This window comes from Geotrypetes seraphini, chromosome 11 (genome assembly GCF_902459505.1).
Source record: "Geotrypetes seraphini chromosome 11, aGeoSer1.1, whole genome shotgun sequence".
Taxonomy (NCBI): domain Eukaryota; kingdom Metazoa; phylum Chordata; class Amphibia; order Gymnophiona; family Dermophiidae; genus Geotrypetes; species Geotrypetes seraphini.
The window spans coordinates 68,827,874-68,847,967 of record NC_047094.1 but is presented as its reverse complement, the minus strand read 5'-3'; the positions used below and the strand labels follow the sequence as shown (position 1 = coordinate 68,847,967).

General features: G+C 44.5%; 1 long non-coding RNA gene across 1 annotated transcript in view; it reads left to right on the top strand.

Moving 5' to 3' along the window:
- The window catches only part of LOC117369025, a 39,923-nt gene that overhangs the window by 11,943 nt on the left and 7,886 nt on the right, over positions 1-20,094 (top strand). Inside the window, exon 2 of the long non-coding RNA XR_004541066.1 lies at positions 17,663-17,773. This is a non-coding gene — a long non-coding RNA (uncharacterized LOC117369025). The remainder of the gene's footprint in view (positions 1-17,662; positions 17,774-20,094) is intronic.

Genomic DNA, 20,094 nt, shown 5'->3' with positions numbered 1-20,094 from the left:
GAGGGAGGAGCTGGGATGTAACACAAGTATAGAAAGCTAACCAGGTAATGAGTATAGAAACCAAACCAGGTCGTGCATGTGCAAGACCGGAGGGTTAGGACTTCGATAGGAAGACAGGACTTAAATGAGAAACCAAGGTGGCAAGGGAGCCCCTTCTGGTGATACAGACAGGTCGTGACCTGTTTGGGCCGCCGCGGGAGCGGACTGCTGGGCAGGATGGACCTATGGTCTGAACCGGCGGAGGCACTGCTTATGTTCTTATGTTCTTATGTCATGGCCACAGTGTTTTGGGATCTGAAAGGTGTTGTAATAACTATCTTCCAAGGGGCCAAATACTACTGTAACTTGCTGTGGCAATTAAGGAGGCATTGAAAGAAAAAAGGAGAGGGAAGCTGTAGAAAGGAATTATCTTTTTGCAAGACAATGCACCTGCTCACAAGGCTGGCAAAACGATGGATGTTTTGATGCAGATGGGGTTTCAGTGCATAAACTATCCACCAGATCTTGCTCCATCTGACTATTTTCTACTTCCAAATCTTAAAAAGATTGAAAGGGCAACAATTTTTTAGTGATTCGGAGGTGATTGCAGCAGCGGAGCAGTATTTCAGTGACCAGACATCAGAGTATTTTTTTTTGGAGGGTTACAGAAACTTCAGCATGAATGTGCCAAGTGTCTTTAACTTAGGGGTGAATATATGAAATAACTTGTAAGTTTTATGATTCCATATCATTCCCTTCTTAGTTGGGCTGAGAACATTTCAGCACTCCCTCTTACCAATTGCCAGGTCCTCACTATCTCCTCAAAATTCCCACTCCATCTCTCCTATCTATAATTACCTGCCCCCTCCACCCCCCAATACTCTCAGTCACTAAGTTCCGTCCATCTTTTGATCTATTCCTCTTCCCCCAACCTCCAATTTCCATATCCAGGGCTCTGGTGATAAAGGGCACCAGAATCCCAGTCCAGTCTACCTTCAAACTTCTAGAGGGATAGATGCTGAACTGGGATTTTGGCACCCTTTACCATCGGTCCCCTGAGCCAGTGCCTCATTTGGTCCAGTAGGAGGGGGAGATCACAAGTGGAATAGGGGGAAGAGAGAGATACCAGACTGCAGGGATGGGAAGCGCCAATGCAAAAGTTGGCTCAGGGCACCACGGTCCCTTGAGCCAGCCCTGTCCATATCCTGTCTCTGGACCATCACTTGTGGAAACTATAACTTTGTAAAACGTAGGCGTCGCTATGGGTTGATAAATACCACCCCAGCTGAAACAAGATCACACATGTAAGCTGGTCTGTCTCTAGCTGTAGATATGGTGGTAGCAGCGAGTCTTACAGTAGCTCTCTCCTCTGCAGAGGAGGCCAGGTCATGCAATTCCACACCATTTAGTTTGAACCAAATGGCTCTGTCTACAGAACCGTGTTTAAACTTTAAACAGCATCTGTTTTTTTAACCATGCAGCTGAGACAGATCATTTTTGAACTGCGCATGACTTCATGAAAACTGAGTGAGCTAGAACTATGAAGTCTGACTACTTTGTGAAGGAGAGAGCTAAGATGAGACTCACTGCTGCCTCCTGAGAGATCTGAGATGACTGATTACTTGTAGGTTTCATTTGTTTGCCAGTTCTTATTCTTTTTATTTTTATAATTTTAAAAGATCATTGATTTGATATGGGTCTTTCTGTGGGTACAATCAAAGTGGTTTACATATACTATATGCAGGTTCTTGGGGAACTGGGTTTGATTTCCACAACTGCTCCTTGTGACCCTAGGCAAATCACCTATCCATCTATTGCCCAAGGTACAGAACTTACTGGAGATTGTGAGCCCACTAGGAACAGAAAAAAAAAAACCCTGCTTTTTAACATATTTATTAGTGATCTAGATATGAGAATAATTTGTGAGATAATTAACCCTCCCTCCCCCCCCAATTTTTATCAAGCTGCTCTAGAGGCTTTTTGCGCAGGCTGGTGAAGTAAGTGCTTCAACGCTCATAGGAATTCTGTGAGCTGTCGGAACATTTACTGAGCCATCTTGCAGTAAAACCTCTAGTGCAGCTTGATAAAAGGAGCCCTAAATTTGTTAAATCACAAGAGGATAGTGAAAAATTACTAGAGGACTTTGCGAGACTGGGTATCAAAATGGCACATGACATATAATGTGAGCAAGTGCAAAGTGATGCATGTGGGAAAGAGGAACCTGAACTGTATCTATGGGATGCAGGGTTCCACGTAAGGAGTCAACGCCCAGGAAAAGGATTTAGGTGTCATTGAGGATACACTGGAACCCTCAGCAAAGTGTGCCACAATGGCTAAGAAAGCAAATAGAATGTTAGGAAGGATCTTAAGGTGGTCAAACAGGTTGAAAACACGACGGTGAAAGATAGAAGGATACCAGGGTGTATAGAGATAGTTATGGTTAGTAGGAAAAATGAGGTATTTATTGATACCCCTGTATAAGACTCTGGTGAGACCTCATTTAGAATATTGTGTGCAATTCTGGAGACCACACCTTCAAAAAGATATAAAAGGATGGAATCAGTCCAGAGGAAGGCTACTAAAATGGTCAGTGGACAGACTCAAAGATCTCAATATGTATACTTTGGAGGAAAGGCAGGAGAGGGGAGATATGATAGAGACATTTAAATACCTACGTGGCATAAATGCGCATGAGATGAGTCTCTTTCATTTGAAAAGAAGCTCTGGAATGAGAGGGTATAGGATGAAGTTAAGTGGTGATAGGCTCAGGAATAATCTAAGGAAATATTTTTTTTCAGAAAGGGTGGTAGATGCTTGGCATGGTTTGCCAGAAGAGGTGTTGGAGACAAAGAATGTGTCTGAATTCCAGAAAGCGTGGGTCAGGTATATGGGATCTCTTAGAGAGAGGAAGAGTTAGTGGATGCTGCAGATGGGCAAACTGGATGGACCAATTGCCTTTATTTGCTATCATGTTTCTTTGAATTATCAGGAAAGGAGTGGAAAACAAAGATAAGAATGTTAAAATGCTCTTGTATCACTCCATAGTATGGCCGCACCTCGAATACTGTATGCAATTTTGGTCGCCGCATCTCAAAAAAGACATAGCGGAATAAGAAAAATTACAGAGAAGGGCAACAAAAGGGATGGGACAACTTCCCTATGCAGAAAGGCTAAAGTGGCTAGTGCTCTTCAGCCTGGAGAAGAGACAGCTCAGGGGAGATATGTATGATAGAGGTCTCTAAAATACTGAGTAGAGTGGAATGGGTAGAAGTGAATCACTTGTTTACTTGTTCCAAAAATACTAGGACTAGGGGCATGCAATAAAGCTACTAAGTAGTACAGTCGTCTCTGCATAAGTGCAAGGCCTCCGGACCGTGACGTGCACTTAAATGGAATGTGCGCTTAATCAGAGTACTACTTTTTAGTCATGAAAAATCACAATATGCTGTAGTCAAATGCAATAAAACTTTTATTCAGCAAAAGACACACCGAGTACAATTTAACACGGTTCAGTTATAGAAACATTACTGTTCCGTCTAATGCAATACACTGTAAACCTTTTTTTAAAACAACATTCTACTGAAATAAACAGTCATGGTTTCTGCATGCAGATTGCAAGATTCAGGCTGTGTATCTGACTACTAACAACACAGTGTGTGTAGGGACTTGAGTGTGTCTGAGAAGGAAACAATCTCTGCAGGTTTTTCATTAGTCATGATGACCACAGTAGTATTTCAATCCTCATCAGACTCTTGGTTGTCTGCAGTGTCCTTTATGACTGTACAGATATCGGAATTAGTGCTGTCAGATGATGTGGGCACATCGTTGTCAACCACGATATTCAGCTCATACTCTTGTGGCGAGAGTCCAACTGGGAGTTCAATGGACGAAGTGTCAGCTTCAGTTGTCTCATCAGATGCTGAGTGAAGCTCGCCCGTCGATAGCAATTTGAAATCGTGGATGATGAGACTTGAATCCACGCCTCCCGTACCATGCGAAGAGAGTCGAGCACCGTCATTTTTCTCGTGAGCTCAGCAGCTCGGGGACTGGATTCCATGCTTGCATCGATCACTGCCATCATATATCTTACGACGAATGACCTGTAATGATGTTTGAAGTTGGCAATTATTCCCTGGTCCATCGGTTGGATCAAAGAGATCATGTTTGGTGGCAGAAAGGCCTCAAACTTTTACACACTGTGTTTCTGCTCTAAGAAACAAGACTGCATTACATAGAAAGTTGTTCTGGGAACATTTTACTTTCAAACCTGGGAAGTTGGGAATGTTGGACCACATCAGATTGGACCAGTTGACCTCCCTGAGATCAGAAGACAAGAACTACAGAAGAAAAGGCAGGTAAAATGAAAGGAGGATGAAAAAAAGTAGAGAGTGAAAAGTGAAAAAAGAACAACAGAAGAGCAAGAGATGATGAAGAAATTTGTTCTTGAAGAGGGAGAGTTGGATGACATAGCAGAAGAACCAATGGAGGAAGCTTGTGTTGCTCTATAGAAAGCTAGGAAGAGGCCAAATGTAACACTGAGGACATAACCAACATAGCCAAAGGAGTGTGTGGTGCAGTGATTAGAGCCACAGCCTCAGCACTCTGAGGTTGTGGGTTCAAATCCCACACTAATCCTTGTGACCAGTCACTTAATCCCCCCATTACCCCAGGTACATTAAATTGTGAGCCTGCCAAGACACATAGGGAAAAATGCTTGAGTACCTGAATGTACACCACTTAGGTCGGTGTTCAACCTTTTGACACCTATAGACTGGAGGAAATAAAATAATTATTTTGTGGACCGGCACTGGTCCATGGACCAGCAGTTGAAGAACACTGAGCTAAGTCGTGCCTATCTCTACCCAATCTCCGCCCCAGACCCTGCCCGCATAATAATACTAATTGTAACACCATTTTTTCCATTCATTATTCATATATACACACACACACACACAATATAATCGTATTAACAACACGTGGAGGGGCATAATTTAAAAAAAAAGTCTAAGTCCCCTTTTGGCCTAGGCCCTAAACGTTGAAAGTAGAAGCAGGGAAAATGTCCATTCTCAAAAAAACGTCCAAAAGGAGTATTTAAAAAAAAAATAATAATGGCCTGCCTCTACGTTCCACTGTTTAAGCGCCCAGACCACCACTCCTTCTACACTTACAACAGAATAATGAACCCCCAAAAAAGCCTAAATCCCAAACGCCCAAAACCAGACCTTATAGGTGAAGGAGGAGCCAGTCCTTTGACTAAAAGCTGGATTCTGTAACTAGTGTCTGTCAAAATGAACACCGGTTACAGAATCCACAGCCCCCCCCCCCCCCCCAGCAAGGATCGCAGCAGGAGAGATGGCTCATTTCCCCTGCCGCGATAATGATCCCAATGTGCCACCAACCGCGGCACTTCGGATTGCTATCGCGGCATAAGAGATAGCCAATCTTTCCTGCCATGATCGCCCCCCCCCCCCCCCGACATGACCTGGGCAGGAGGGAGCCCAAGCCTTCCTTCCCGAAGAACTACCACCCCCCCAATACGATCAGGGGAGGAGGGAGCCCAAGCCCTCCTGCCTGACCAACCCCCACACTCCCAACACGATCAGGGCAGGAGGGAGCCCAAGCCCTCCTGCCTAAACAACCCCCACCTCCCTGACACAACCAGGGCAGGAGGGAACCCAAGCCCTCCTGCCCGAAGAACTACCCCCCCAAAACGATCAGGGGAGGAGGGAGCCCAAGCCCTCCTGCCCCGGTGACCCCCCCAACTCCACTAAAATATGGACAGAAGGGATCCCAGGCCCTCCTGCCCCAATGCAGCCCCCCTACATCTGGCCCCCACACCCCCGATCGGCCCCCCTGAACACCCCTCCACCCGCCAACTTGCGAAACCCTCCACCCCCCCGTATCTTAAGAACGTGTGCCGAACGGACGGGTCCCAAGCTCGTCTATCTGGCATGCCCGCCATCCTCAGAATGGCAGGCCTTAGGGCCTGATAGGCCCGGGCACCTCAAGCCCCACCCACAGGAGGGGCCTTAGGTGCCTGGGCCAACCGGAATTGGCCCAGTTGCCTTAGGCTCCTCCTGTAGATGGGGCCTTAGGCACATGGACCCAACTGAGGCTTCCGGTTCAGGCGCAGGACGCGCATAGGAGCCTTTTCCCATGGCTTTGTGCACTGCAGCACTCAGGGAGCTGGCCCGAAGACACCGCATTGATCGCACTGTGGACCGGCAGCTGAAGAACACTGTCTTCTGCCCGATTGATGTGCCGGCCCTGTGGACTGGCAGAAAATTTCTGCAGACCGGCACCGGTCCACGGACCGGTGGTTGAGGAACACTGACTTAAGTTATATATGGTAAATAAATGCTAAAAATAAATAGCCTTTGCCAGTTTAAGATACCATATTAGATAGAGAGATAGAAGAGATTGTTATTGTTGCCTGAATTGATGCAGGTCTTGGACACTGCTTTGGTGTGTACTCAGGTGAGAATTATGAAAAAAATTGGATGTACAGTTTGAGTAGGAACTGCAGCAGAATGGCATCAGTTGCATTTCTTTGATGATTGTCGTGATGTTACCAGGGTCATGTTAAGGGTAGAAGAGAATGTCAAAATGTATCCAGGTATGATAAACGAGGAACATTACACAGTTTGTATCGAGCCAAGAGGCAGATACTGTGTTTCCCCGAAAATATGACAGTGTCTTATGTTAATTTTGGGTCAAAAAAATGCACTAGGGCTTATTTTCGGGGATGTCTTATTATTCACATGTACAATAATTATCTTTCCCTTCCTCTCCTCCACCCCAATTCTTTCTCTTTCCTTTCTCCCCTCCCCCCATATGCAGCCTCATTCCTCCCGTCACCCATCTCCTTATGCAGCATCTTTCTATCTCTCCCATCCCCTTGTGCAGCAGAACCCCACCAACCCTTTCACCCATCCCTTTGTGCAGCATCTTTCTATCCCTCCCATCCCCTTGTGCAGCAGAACCCCACCAACCCTCTCACCCATCCCCTTGTGCAGCATCTTTCTACCCCTCCCTCCCATCCCCCTGTGCAGCAGAACCCCACTGACCTTCCCACCATGAGACTGACATACTTCTGCTCCGAGGCCTCCTAAAGCAGCAGGGGTTGGGGTTGTGAATCAACAAGTCTGATTTTTTTCAGCAAATCAGGAGCACTTGTGTCAAGGATGGAGTCAGGGAGTGTCAGGGACATTCGTGGGGGGGGGGGGACTTCAGTGGTCGATCTTAACTAGGGCTTATTTTTGGGGTAGGGCTTATATTAGGAGCATCTTTAAAAATCATGCTAGGGCTTATTTTCGGGATAGGCCTTATTTTCAGGGAAACAGGGTATCTGTGGCATTTTGTTCCTGCAAAAGCAAATAAAGAGAAGACTCATGTAGAAATAATTGCTGATAATTTGGTTGTATAGTTGAGAGAAAGAGGAGCAGGCAAAACTCTTCAAGCAATTGAAAGTGATTCCTGTAATGTAAACTCTTTGGGGAGGGAGCAGTGGTGGATTATGTTAAGAAGAAGCTACTAAGGAAACTGGTGTGGATTGTCTGTATTGCTTCTAATACCACTACTATTTATCATTTCTATAGCACTGAAAGGCATATGCAACGCTGGATGGTCCCTACTCTGAAGATCTTACCATCTAATATGGACAGACTCACAGACAGGACTTTGGAGAGTTTATTGCAGAGAGAATGAAAGGATAGCTATGGGTGTCTTACAGTGAGTAGGAGTTAGGAGTTGAAAGCAGCTTAAAAAAATGGGCTTTTAGATTGGATTTGAATATTGCTAGAGACGGAACCTGGTGTAATGACTCAAGCAGTCTGTCCAGGCATACGGTGCAGCAAGATAAAGGGGATGGAGTCTGGAACTGGCAGTGGAGGAGAAGGGTATGGATAGGAGGGACTTGCCCAATGACCATGAAAGATAATTGGGAGGATTTGCAAGTCTGATTGCCTCAATCAATGTCTCCTAAGTGTTTCTTCTCATACCAATTGGCACATCATATGGCATTTCTTCAGCAGTAGCTTCCATCTTGCCATTTTTCCATACAGACCATGTCTGTGGAGTAATCTTGATATTGTTGAACAGTTAACATTTTCTCTGATCTCAGAGTGCTCTCTCTAGTTCTTTTAAAGTAATCTTAGTAGAGACCGACTGAATTTCAGTTTCTATTTTGGATTCAGCACCAAAACTGCCTGAAAATCTGGGTTCAGATTTTAGCCGAAAATGGCAGTACATTTTCTTCTGAAACTGAAACTCGTTCCTCTCTCTGCCCACCCAACCACCCATAGGCCCTTCTGGGCCTACTTTTAAATTCCCTGATGATCTAGTAGTGCTACCCCCCACCCATGTCTACCTTTTAATTGTCTTAGTAGTCTAGTAGTCTCTTGTGGACAAGAGTAATCCTTAGTTGTTCTTGCCCCTGCCAGTTCCTCAAGTAAAATGTCTCTTAGGACTTCCCACAGCAGCCTCACAAGACTGCCATGGGAGGTCCCAGTGGCCATTTTGGGATTGGAACTAGCATAAGGAGGACTGATTAGAGATTGCTCCTGTTTATGCTGGTTCCAGTCCCAAAATGTTCTCTCATGGTAACCTTACAAGACTGCTGTGAGAAGTCCTGGCAGCCCTTTTGGTCAGAGCAAAAGTGACTGGGGATTGCTCTTGCCAAGGAATAGGCCACTAGACCACCAGGACATTTAAAGTTAAGTCTAGGGATGGCCTTCAGATGATGGGGTTATTGTGGAGAGGTGGGATAGTAGCTGGCGTGAAAGGACCTGCTCTCTGCAATGGGAAGGGGAGTTGGGTGGCAGTTTATGTTAAAACTGAATGGCAAATGTTGGCAATTTGGTTTTTATTGAAACTGAAAAACCCAGTTTTGGTCACCTCTAAATCTTAGGCCTTGCAGTGATCTTCCTCAAAAGTTTTCTAAATCAAGGGCTACCGATATGGGAGAAACATCCTGATCTAGGTAGTATCCTTGTGGTGCCAAACTGTTGTACAGTATACAGTGATGCACCCGACAGTGCCCCAAAAAGGTATTTTAATACATTGACATTTTCTTTTAGCCTTCCCACAGTCCGTATCTTTGAATAACTTTATCTGGACATTCAATTCTTTTGGCAGCACAGTTTAGCCTGTTTAGACCTTTGCTTCAACTTTCACTTTATACTGTACAAATAGCTTGATTCCTCATCTATGACCTCTTTATAGTACATGTTCCTTTTTGAGGGTCCATTCTAGACACCTGGGGAAGCTGGGCTCTTGGGTTTTTTTAAGTAATTGGGATTATTTGGTTCTTGGATCTGAGCTTTTCTTCTAATCTTGCTGGGGTCCCCTACTAGACTGCATAGAATAATTACTTGGAATGTGGGAGGCATATCATCTCCCATAAAAAGAACAAAGATATCAGCTTTGGGACATCATAGGGCTGATATTGCCTGTTTGCAGGAAACTCACTTTTCCATTGAGGAGCATTGTAAGTTGCAACTCCATTGGGTAGGCAAGGCGTATTTATCCTCCTTAGGAGGGCGATTGGGGGGGGGGGGGGGGTGGAGACAGTGCTTATTCGCAAATCCCTTCCTTGCACTGTGAAAGTCTTGGTCAAATCAGGGGAGGGACATTATTTATTACTAAGTCTGGCTTTTGGGGATTTTAAACTATTACTGTTAACTGTTTATGATCTCAATGCAGTAGATCCCTGCTTCTATAAGCAATTGATTCAGTTATGCTCCTCACATTTAGATAAACCTTTTCTGATTTTGGGAGACTTTAACCTGGTTATGGATCCCTCTTTGGATAGACTGTGTTCTACTCAAACTTCAACAAGGATGGGGATCATATTTTGAGGGCGTTCTGCCAATTTTTAGATTTAGTGGACTCATAGCGCTTGTTGCAACCCAATGAACGGGATTATACCCACCTGTCTTGTGCCCACGGGTCCTTTTCTAGACTGGATTATATTCTTGTCTCTTCTTCTTTATTTACCCAGGTAGCATGGTCCAATGAGTGGTGGGGAAGTTCCGATTCTGGAGATTCATATTTTATTTATATCGAAATTAAGACTTTTAGAAATATATGATTGGCAATAGGAATCTTATTGCTAGTTTAATGCATGTAGATAACCCTTTATTATTTTCAAAAACAATCAAGGCAGTTTTGAGAGGGGATTTTATTTCCTATGTTAGTGCCTGGAACCTTCAGATACACCAAGGTATTATCACATTAGAAAAAGCTCTTCATAAAGTGAAGGGAGTGTATGTTCAGGTGCACAGATGGTGTTCTCATCCATCCTCCTTGTTGAAGGTAAAGATCAGGGCAGAGAAGCTCGCATTCTGAAGATAAATGCATGGCAACTTGGATGGTGTAATTGAGAGTATTTTGGCTTCCTGGACCATGAGATGATTTTCCAAAGGCTGCTGAGCAGGGATGGTATGCATATATTAAAGAAGGGAAGAAGTGTCTTTGGCATCAGGCTAGGAGATCTACTGAAGAGGGCTTTAAACTAGAAGTGATGGAGCAGAGTGATCAAAGGCCCCGGGTGAGTTTAAGCCCTCAGGTAAGTAAATCACTGAATACTTCTACACAAATGGGAAAAGGGGGCAATGTCTGGAAAGCAGTATATACTAATGCTCGAAGTATGAGAAACAAGATTTTGGATCTAGAAGCTGTGATGGAAGAAGACGAGTTGAATATAGCGGCGGTCACGGAGATGTGGTTCACAGAGATGTAGTTATACCGGGCTATAATCTGTTCAGGAAAGACAGGGTAGGAAGAAAAAAAAGGGGGGGGGGGAGAGTAGCATTATATGTTAAAGATCATATTAAATTGAATCACCAACTACAAAAGCGGTCCCAACCCAGAAGCCCCTGGATACACCCCCTCAGTGTGAGCGAATACTGCATCCCCTGGTGGGCAGGTCCTGGCTACAAGATAATTTCCTACTTCAGCAGGGTGATGCTCTCCTTTTAGGAGATCTCCCTCCTCCAAGACAGCACAGGAGCTGCCAGAGACTGGAGGTGTGACTTCTCTACAACCTCCCTGTAGGTCTCCTCTATGTACCTCTCTGTCTCCCTTAGCTTCTCCAAGTCTGCAACTCTAACCTCAAGGAAACGGACTCATTATCTGAAAGCTAGGAGATTTTGCCAAGTGAGAGATAATCATATGTGTGACACTCAGTGCAAAAGACTGGATAGCACCCATCTTGCTGCTGGACTACTGTCTGCATCTTATTTGTGAGCTGATTATTTAAACCCTATTAAAGTTGCTGGAATATTAGACTAGTAGAGAGAGAGCCTTAGGATTATACTGTATGCTTTACTTAGTGTTTGATTCATAGCAAGTAATGAAATGTAATACGAATATGTAATAAACAGTCCTCCTGATTGTAAGTAAAGAAATTAGCTAGGAGTGGGTGGGAGTGGGGAGGTTGGGTAGGAATGAAGACTAAGCCAGACCCTGCTATGCCTGCCAGAGACTATCTCTAGTAGAAAGATAAAGTTTAAAAACTATAAAAGGCTTTTATAATATGTTAACTAGCTTTACAAAGTTTGCTCTTAAGATCTAAACTGCCTATATAAAGGAACCTACAATTTAGCTTTTATGCCCCAAATTATCAAAGCTCAGAGAAAAATAATGTATACTTACCCTGAGAACTGTCATCTTCTCTCCTCTCAGAAAGAATGTGATATTGGACTTTTCCCCTCTCTCTCTACAGGTTTGATTTTTAGGAGACTAGAAATGCTACCCTGGAGGGTCTGCTACATACAGACCCTTTGAAGCTAACACAATAATCTGATTACACTGGTGACCTTTACAGCTGCTCTGCCTTCCTCACAGAACCTTAATTATCACCTAATTCAGTGCCCAACTATAGTTTAGTATGGTGCAGCCAAAGCACCAGAACAGAAATTTTGTTAGTGATCCCAAATCCTGCCAGCAGGGTGTCCCTCCTTCAACTTCAGATAGGCTTGGGGCTCTTGGTGGCATACAAGTGTCCCATTGAATTCCTCTCCCCCCAAACCATCATCCCTGCTTGGAACCTCCTGTATCTTCAAGAACTATTTGAAGAGATTTGCAGGGGATATGGACAGCATGATTTTGATTTAATTTAGTACTTAGGACAGTGGTCTTTGCTAATTTTTAAGTGAGAGCCATTTTGGGTCCAAAAAGGCTGAAGGAGAGCCAACAAATATCTTCCTACTTGGGGCCATGATACCAATAACATTTCATGACATTCATTCCTACCAGAACATGTGGCCTTGGTCACACATGCAGAACACAGATAAACCCTAAGCAAATACAGGACCACAAACTAAAAGTCCTAATATACACAAACAAAAACCTAAGATAACAGACTCTGCATGCAGTACACCACCAGAGAAATAGAAAGAAATTAATTTCTTCCTGAACAGTGCAAAATATAGACAGAAGTTAAAATTCTCAAAATTGACATATTTCAATTACTAAATTTAAAATAAAATCACTTTTCCTACTTATATTGTCTGGTGATTTTAGTTTTCTACTTATCTGTTTCCAGTCTCTGGTTGCACTTCCTTCTGACTGTGCTCGTCTTAACTCTGTTTCTAAGGCCTTCTTATTCATTTGCTGGTTTTCTGTCCTTCACTTTCTGCCCTACATCCATCTTTGTAAATTTTTAACATTCAACTTTCTTCCATTTTTTCCCTTCCTTCTCAAATCTACTTTTCCATGTCTTCCCTTCCCACCTATCCATGTGCACTTTCTCCTCCCTCTCTCTTCCCTTCCCCTTCATCTGTGTGTGCCATCTCCTCCCCTATTCTCATCTATCCATAAACAACATTTTTTCCATCTATCTTCCCTGCCACACCCCTCACATCCTTGTGTACCATCTCCTCACATTTTTTCCCTCTCCCATGGTCTGACAACTGTCTTCCCCCTTTCCCCCTCCTATGGTTTCGGATCTTTCTCCTTCCCACAGTCTGTAATCTCTTTCCCTTCCTTCCCTTCCCTCCTCCCCCTTTGTGGTCTGACATCTCTCTGTCTTTTCCTTTCCCATTCCCTACCTTAGTCTGGAATCTCTCCTTGCTCCTTCCTTTCCCTGGTCTGGCATCTCTCTTTACTTCCCTCCCTCTCCCCCATCCAGTGGTCTGATATCTCTCTCCTTTTCTTCCCTCCTTTCTGTAATCTAGTATCTGTCTTCCCTCTTTCCCTTTCATCCTCTTATCTTCATCTCTCTTTCCTTCCCTCCCACCTTCCATGGTCTGGCATCTCTATCCGCCCTTTCCATTTCTTCCTCTGGAAGTCTAGCCTCTTTCTTTACCTTTCCTCTTCATTCCCACAGTCCAGCATCTCTCTATTACCCTCCCCTTATCTCTCACCCCCTTCTTCCCTTTCATCCCATTGTCTAGCATCTCTCCCTTTCCCTTGCCCTTTTCTATTCTTCCCCCTTCCCTCCCCTAGAGGTTTGGTATCTTTAGTTTCCTTTTTTCCCCATCACTACGTCCAGCATCTTTCTGTTACCCTCCCCATGCAATCCCCCCTTCCCCAGGATCCAGTACTTCCTCACTATTCTCGCTCCCAGCAACACTGCTCTTACTCTTAAGACTGCTGCAGCATGAATGAAGTAAACATACTGCCTTTGGTGGCCCAGAAGCTTTCTCTCTGCTACTGCTTCCTGTCCTCACATATCAAGAAGCAGAGAGAGAACTTTCGGGCTGCCAAAGGCAGCATGTTTACTTCTCTCATGCTGCTGGCAGCCCAAAGAGTAAGAGCAGCACTGGTGGGAAAGAGAAAGGTGAGCAAACACTGGATCTTGCCTGGAGGAGGGGGCATCGGATAGGTGTGCGGGCCACCAGAAGGTCTCCACAGCCGCCATTGGCTCAAAGGTCTTGTACTGAAGACCACTGATTTAGGAGCTATGTTCCCTCTAAGCTGAGCATATGTGCTCGTACATTCTAGGAGCATTGCTCACAGATTTTACAGGATCACTCACAAAAATACTTGCAAATCTGGAAAATTGGTGGACTCGCATGAAAAAAATGTAGTTAGAACTCGTTCCTCACATGAGAAAAAATTTGCAAGCACCCAGCAGATCCTTAGGGGGAGCATTGCTGAAGAGTAGGGAGTCATATTGTATTACTCACTCTCATTTATAGGAATACTTCATGTAATGCCTCTCTAAATGGGTTGTAGCTATTTTACATTTATTGATACACTTTCCTTTTCTGAAAATACTGAGCAAAATAATATATTTTAAGATTTCTGCATTTTGCTGGTCTGATCTGCATAAATCCCACTTGTTACCTTTATGTTACCTATTTCCCCTTTATTTATTGCTGTCTCTACTGTAAATATCTAAAAATAGTTTTATTTCCTCTTTTTATTGTTTTTTTTTCCTTTAACAGCCCTTCCTGTCTCTTTTTTAAATAATTTTGCCTGTTTTCCTCTGCCTGTATGTTTTATATCTGAGAGGAAAGCAGCAAACTGTGCAAAAGGAAAGAAAGCAGCATGTGTATTAGGGTAAGAGGAAAGAGAGCAGGGGCAAGAGAGAAGAATGGAAGGGGAGTAGCAATGTCCTGGGGGGCCAGGGAGTAAGAAGAGAGCACAAAACATGTATCTGGGTAAGCAAAGAGAGGACAGCAGCAAGTCCCAGAGTAAGAAGTGAGAGAGGAGAGCAGTTTTAAGTGGGTAAAGACTAGAAGGGTGGAGGAGTCCGTGCTTGCTCCCATCCATGTTCAGCTGGAGAACAGACTGTTTGCTGGAGCTGAGTCTATTATAAAATAGACACTGCTGCAAATCAATCGATCCATAATCAATTTCTTCACCAGACTCTGCATTTATAAAGCAATTTTTTTTTAGATCCGTTTCAGTCTTTCAGAGGAGTTTGCTAGGGCATGAAAGAACAGATAACAGATTCTCTCGTCTGTTTCCCCTCCCCCACTATTACCTAGGACCCTCTCAGCATTGGCTAATGAGAAGGAATGTGAACAAGACTTTGGGCCACTGATGTGTGACTGAGGTCAGGACCCGGGCAGGTTAACAGGAAGTAATCAGCTGCCTGTGATGTCAGCTAGCATAACATTGCATTCTTGACTGCAATTCCATATCCCTGTCAACCCACCCTAGTACTAGAAAGCTTCTTTGTAGAAGGGGTTATATTTATGTAGGATGGGATGAGAAAGTCTGATAATGAAATGGATTGCACTGAAAATAGGGATGAATTAGAGTAGACTGAAGTGAAGTAGTAAAGGTAAGGGCAAAATGAATTGCAGTAGGACAGATCATGTATTAGAATAAAATACTCAGGGGAAGGATATGAATAATGAGAATAACTTTGATATTGGCTCAGCTAGTGGATCTACTCTGTTTTCTCAGTAACAGATGCCTTGGTTTGGATTCAGAAAGTTCAAATTAATTTAAAACACTTCTGTTCCATCTTTCACTCAAGATAGCATAGAACAGTAGTTCTCAAACTTTTTTGGCTCACAGCACACTGTAAAAACTGTGTTTCTCAACTTGGTCCTGGAGTACCCCGTTGCCAGTCAGGTTTTCAGGATATCCACAATGAATATGCATGAAATAAATTTGCATATAATGGAAGCAGTGCATGCAAATCAAGTTTATGCATATTCATTGTGGATATCCTGAAAACCTGACTGACAAGGGGGTACTATACTCCTGGACCAAGTTATTATTATATTTATGTAATGCCTATCAGTGGAGATTATCTAAGCAGTTTTACATTCAGGTAGTCATGCATTTTTTTCCTATCTGTCTTGGCGGGCTCACGATCTATCTAACGTACCTGGAGCAATGGCGGATTAAGTGTATTGACCAAGGTCACAAGGAGCAGCATGGGGCTTGAACCTACAACCTCAGAGTGCTGAGGCTGTAGCTCTAACCATTAGGCCACTGTAAAACATATGAAAAATTTTCTGGTGCACTTGTGCATAAAATTAAAAAATAGTAACTAAACTATGAATCCAAGTAACAAACCAGAAAGCTATTAATAACCTTGTTTTAATAAATTAAGCGTGGTTGTGTGAAACATGAGCTTGATATTTTTTAGTGACTTTTTCCAATGTTGGGATATATAGGAGGCAAACATACCCTCATTTCATTTTAAATGCATTGAAGTCTTTCTCTTTTTTTATATTTAATGTTAGTGAAGACACCCCTAATTCACAGAGGTGAAACCCCACTGGGAGTGGGTTTCTGACAGAGCTTAGAAAGAGGTGTTTGTGAACAATGGGTTTGAAACCAGCAGTTATCTGTTTGTATTAAAACTGAAGAAGGGTTTCTGTCTGCTACTTATCTAACTGCAGGAGGATTTACCAATTTATGAAAGTTACATGGCTGATTGTGCAGAGAGGTTGGGTAACTCCATAAGCAAATCTGCACTGAGGGATGAACACTCAAACACTTGGGTGAAATGTTATGCATTTTAAGAGGTTATCTAATGAATAGGAGTAAAGCTTGTGGGCTCAGATTAATGTGGGGATGAGAAACTGAACAAAGCTGAATTAGAATGACATACTCCTCACAATTTAAAAGAGAGAAGAAATGATGGAGGTAAGAGAGCTGAAATAGAGCCTTGTATCTATGAGTTTGCACTATATAGAGTCATATCTGTGCATTATGCTTATTTGGGAAGTTTCTCCCTAGATGGGAAACTCTGACACTGGCTGACACAGAGCTCTTTTTAGAACTGGTATGCTTTGTACCCCTATGGCAATCTTGAAGAAACAGATCAATCAGCCCTTGGGAGCAGAGAGTTCAGGGCAAAAGACCAGCAGCTCTTGGGAGCTGAGCTCAAGCAGCTTTTGGGAGCAGCTCAGGGCAGAAGAAAAGGGCCTTCAGAGGCACTATTGGTGCCTAAGGACCAAGAAAAGCAGAGCCAGCCCTCTAGAGGGAGTCCTGTTATTGGTGGTCATTGAGCCCTGTTGAGGGCTGGTAACTGGGACCCCAGCAGGGAGCTATCCCAGAGGCTCCTCTCGAAGGAGGGGAAGACTACCAGAGTGCACTAGAAGCCCAACGTAGGTACCAGGCTGCTTGGGTGCAATTGTTACCCATGGCCCAACAAAGGAGAAGACTCGCTGGAGACTAACGGCGGAGGTGGAGGACTCTTGGGAGGGCTGGAGTCCTCAGAGCTAAAGGATAACCACCAGGAGGCTGCCACAGGAGTAGGCCCACCAGCCGAGAAAGACAGCATCTACCTACCCCTAAGAGCTTCCATGGATTGAGTGAGAACTTGGGGCCTGGGCGAGGGTAGGTTGGAAAAGGAAGGAGGAATCTAGGTACACATCTGTGCCCACCTGGTGTCTAAGCTAAAATGCTTGGGAGGAGCTTACAACCATAGTGTTGGCAGTCAGAACTGAAAGCCCCTTTCAGGTTTTGGAGAAGCAGGATTTGAATTGAAAGTTAAAGGTTCAAGAGACCATAAACAGAGGGTTTGAATATCTGAATAGTGTACATACATTGTTGAATTATCTGCACTAGTGTTGGTTTAAGTATGGAAGTATTAAAATTGTTGAAACCTATTCCTGACAATTTGTTTTATGATTAGGCCTATGTGCATAGTTCAAATAAACCAGTTTAATTTATTAGCCAATCTTGGTCCTAAAAGGTTTAAAAAAAATTTTTCTGGAGGGAGAAGAGGGTGAACCTACCTGCTAACACCTTTTTTTCCCTCCAGGTGGAGGCACCAAGTGCCAACTGAATGAGGGTCAGATGGAGACTGCTTTTGGGGGACTCCAGCCAGGTCGGGCCCTGGACCCAGAGCCACCCTGAAGGGAATATTACATAGGTATGATGTAGAAAACTGAAGTGCTTTTCCCCCCTCTCCCTCCTAGTAAAAGAAAAGCTGAATTCAATTGTTTTCAGTGAAACACAGAAAGGAAAATCCCCCACAGGTGTCCACCATCAGGGAGGACTATGAAGAAAACAGTGACTGGGAGAAAAGTAAAATCCGGAAACAGGCAAAGAGCACACCTGAGAATGACCATACCAGCAAGGTACCCTGTCCCAGAGTAGAGAGTTGCGCGGGGACAGAAATCCCACCCGTCCCCGCCAAAGTCCCACCCGTCCCCACCCGTCCCCGTGAGGACTCCCACCCGTCCCCGCGAGGAATCCCTCCGTCCCCACCCGTCCCCGCGAGGAATCCCCTCCGTCCCCACCCGTCCCCGTGAGGAATCCCCTACGTCCCCGCCTGTCCCTATAAACTACAGAAATAGTTATTTCATTTAATTATGCTACTGAATTAAAAGCTCTGGTAGAAACCCATTTAAAAATAAGCAAAAAGACTTTATTAATTTGGAAATATTAATTGGGAAGAATACATACTTTGTAAACGGGTTTCTATCAGAGCCTCTAATGTTTATAAATTTTTATCATCACAACTAATATACTACTTTATCCTTAAGCAAAAAAAAAATAATAATAATCATTTTTTTCCTACCTTTATTGCCTGGTTTCTGCTTTCTTCATGTTCTCATTCAATTCCTTCCATCCACTGCCTCTCTTCTCTCTGTGTCTTCCATTTGCTCTGTTACTGTGCCTCTCCCTTTCTCCCCCCTCCCAAATTGGTCTGGCACCCATCTTTTTCCCTCCGCTCCCCCCATAGTCTGGCACCTCTGTCTTCTTCCCTGCCAGCGTCTTCTTCCCATTCCCTCTTCCCCATTTCCTTTCAGTGTCCTTCTCCCCCACCATCTTTCCCATGTCCTGTCAGGCAGCATCCTTCTCCCCTCTCTGCCTTCCCCATGTCCTTTCAGCGGCCTTCTCCCCCATCTGTTTTCCCCATGTCCTTTCAGTGGCATTCTCCACCCCTTTGTCTTCCCCAGTGCTTTCAGGGTCCTTCCCCCCCTTCCTCCCGTTTACCCCATGTCCTTTCAGCGTTCTTTTCCACCCCTTTGTCTTCCCCAGTGCTTTCAGCGGCCTTCTCCCCCCTTAAGCGTCTTTTCTTCTCCACTCCACCTTTCCTCCCTCCCTGCCTCCACCTTTGTGGCGCTTTTGCACCCGACCGACAACAGAACAGGCCCGATCGGACAAATCTCCCTGTCCTGTGCACATCTGCTGTGCATCATGCGATCCCCTCTCTGTCTCTGCCATGTGGCAGAGAGGGCGACCCGGAGCCAACTGGTGACATTCGGCTGTGTTGCGCCTCACATTCCTGCCCACCAGTTTGCCTTTCGTGCACTCCCTCCCCACACCCCTGCACTTTCTTCTCACCCCTGCACCCTCACCTCGCTTGTCTCATCTCTCTGCCTCTCTCACATGTACTCTCCAGCCTCGCCACTCTTTCACTCACACATTCCTGACCTCACCAATCTCCCTTGTACCCTCCCCAAGCCTCGGCTCTACAATACTTACCCATGACAATTTGTGGCACACCTAGTGTGCCAAGGCATACCATTTGAGAACCACTGGCATAGAGGGTAGATTATAAAGTATAAGAGCACTTTTTAAATCATTGAAAAAAATATTACCTAGACAAAACTAACAACTCACCAGTCACAATTCAGCTGGTGATGGTGAGCATTATTTTAAACACTGTTGTTGGCTATGCTAGACTCATATGGTCAATGCTGAGCCATGTCTGGGCACCAGCATTAATCTGCACATGCTAGCTGCTGGCACTTCTCCGGGTACCAGACAACCTTCATCTCAAACCCAGATAAGACAGCTACCCGGGTCTCTGGATAAAGGGTGTCACTAAGCTGCCTTAAGAATCTCATGTGGCAGTTCTTATGACTCCTTCCCTACTGTCATCCTCTCTTCACTAATCTGATCTCTCATTGGCTCCCCAATCAAAACCTCTATTTTTTCCAGCTCAGATTCCCCACCCCGATGCAATCCCCAAGATATGCCTTAATCCAAACCCCAGCACACCTATAGCATATCTAACCCACCCCTGGAGCCCCCATCATCTCTGAGAGTTACCCAGAGGGAATCCCCTAACAGTCTACTCTATGGGCTGGTCCAGAAGTGGTCAGCACAGCCATTTTTGAACCTTTAGCCAGAGCAGAAAGGGACCACTCCCATTCCAGCCCACTAGACCTACAGGGATCACCTCTGGGTAAGTCCCAAGGGTGATAGGGGAGTCCAGGGAGATGAGGAAAGGAAAGGATT